The sequence below is a fragment of the Eriocheir sinensis genome, chromosome 1, assembly GCF_024679095.1.
Source record: "Eriocheir sinensis breed Jianghai 21 chromosome 1, ASM2467909v1, whole genome shotgun sequence".
Lineage (NCBI taxonomy): Eukaryota > Metazoa > Arthropoda > Malacostraca > Decapoda > Varunidae > Eriocheir > Eriocheir sinensis.
This window is the reverse complement of record NC_066509.1, coordinates 5,924,348-5,926,765: the sequence shown is the minus strand read 5'-3', so window position 1 is coordinate 5,926,765 and position 2,418 is coordinate 5,924,348.

Genomic DNA, 2,418 nt, shown 5'->3' with positions numbered 1-2,418 from the left:
GACGGGGATGCTGTTGGCTTAATAGAGATCTGGTAGTTGTGGCAGTATCGTAAAGGTGGCGCAGAATTGGCAGTGGTGGTGTTGTAAGACCTGCTTTGTTGTTAGTGACGTGACGGCGGTGGTGGTGGAAGTCTCGCGTCAATTCCGTTGATAGCGTCGCGTTGTGAATGGATGAACGTGAGTGAGTGAGAGTCTGGTACGGCTTTGTTGAGCGACATTCCGTTGACCAAAATAAATACAGAAATAGCGACTGAAAGGAAGAGACAGAAATTATGTAACGTCGTATTTGAACTTTCTGCACTCTTCCCAAGTTTATTTTTATCCATTTCAGTAATTTTAAGGTACAAGCTTTTAAGGTTATAGAGGTCTTCAGCTAAGAAAAAAGAAGAATTGTACGTCTGAAAGGAACAATTCATCAGCCTCGAGTACTATACATGTTTAAAGGTCAGCTTCAGAGTCATTGTAGGTAATCAAGACGGAGACTTTCGTATGAGTTTTAATTAGTAATGAAATGCATAAGAACTCTCCAGGCGTATGTTCGGCGGGAGAGCGGATAAATTTTTCGAAAGGTGTGTGTGTGTGTGTGTGTGTGTGTGTGTGTGTGTGTGTGTGTGTGTGTGTGTGTGTGTGTGTGTGTGTATTTCACTTGCATCAGCGGAAAGTACAATTTAAGATGATTGTTACACCTATTGTTAAAAAGTATTATTGTCATTTTTCAGCTTTGACGATACAAGTCCAGGGTAAACGTCTTTTGTGTCAGATATGAAATACGATCCTAAAAAAATAGCTTAAAATTACTAATGCTGTAAGCTTTTATGTACAAGCCAATTATGAACCTTCTTTGACTCTGTGTGTGTGTGTGTGTGTGTGTGCGTGTGTGTGTGTTTCGTTAAAGCAGCGGCAAAAGTATTGACGTTTCTAAATTTTTCTTTTGTTAAGTAAATAAGTTTATGAAGAAAACTACCCCCCCCCCCCCCCATAAAAAAAAGTCATTCACTTAAACCATTTTTTTTCTCTATTCCTGAACAATAAAAACATGTATCAAACTTGTCTCTCACTTCACGGAAATAATATACAAGAAACGTGTTGTGGTCGTGTTCCTCCTACCGCTTCATCCCATCCATTCCTCCCGCCTCTTCCACCCCCTTACCCTCCCCTCCCATCCCTCCTGCCTCTTCCACCCCCTTACCCTCCCCTCCCATCCCTCCCGCCTCTTCCACCCCCTTACCCTCCCCTCCCATCCCTCCCGCCTCCTCCACCCCCTTACCCTCCCCTCCCATCCCTCCCGCCTCCTCCACCCCCTACTCTCCTCACCCATCCCTCCCGGCCCTCATCCCTTCCTTCGCCTCGGCCTCTTCAGCTGGGTGTAATGGAGTCATCGGGTAATCAGGGAGCGAAACCTCTCGTATACACACACACACACACACACACACACACACACACACACACACACACACACACACCTCTGCGCAAGTTACGTTCCTGGGCTGCGTTCATTAGCAGGTTGATGTGAATTTAATTATAGTGTGTGTGATTTCGGCCTCAATGAATGTTTATAAGTGTTGAATGAAGGAAGGTGTTTGTGGTTTTGATATCTTGAAGCAATACATTAGTTACTCTTTCCCTTCCCTCCGTCTCCCTCTCCCCCTCCCTTCATCTGTCTCTTCATCTCCCTTTTCCTTCCCCTCGTCTATTTATCCCATCTCCCTTGCCCTCGTCTGTCCCTTCATCTCCCTTCCCCACGTCTCCCTCATCCTCGCCCTTTCCCTCGTCTGTCTCTTTTTCTCCCTCTCCCCCTCGTCTCTCTCTCCCTTCCCTCGTCCCTCCCTCACTTGCAGCCCTCCCTCCATTCCCTCACGCCGGCCACTCATCACTTACCCCCCTCTGTGCCAATCTCCGCCCGCCCGCCGAGACGTGGCTGTTCCCGACTCCTTGAACACACTGAGCGGAGGGGGAAGACGCCGACTGATTATTGAGGGGAAGGCAGCGTGAATTATTACAATGATTTAATCCAAGGAACATCTTTTGGGTACTAGGAGGGCCTCTCCACTCACAGTATTTGCCTCTCCAGCGGCCAGTCCTCGCTTCCCTTTTCAACCTTCGCCGCCCACACCTCGCTCCATACCTTCCAGAACCACTTACCTGATTGACACCTGTTGAGAGCCATCCATTTAGACGCATCGGGTCCTCGGGGTTCCATAGCGGGCGTTTCACCGTTATTATTTTCCAGAGTGTGCACTTTAATGCATTGTGGTTCCTAAAGGTAAAGGTTTCAGCAGCGCGCAGGTGTAAGTAGGCCATGAAGTATTACAGGTGCGGAAAGAAGACAAATGCAAAGTATAATATGGACCCGGAAACCACCGTTGGAAGAACCTAAACACACAGACCAAAACACTACAGGGTTAAATAAACATCCAG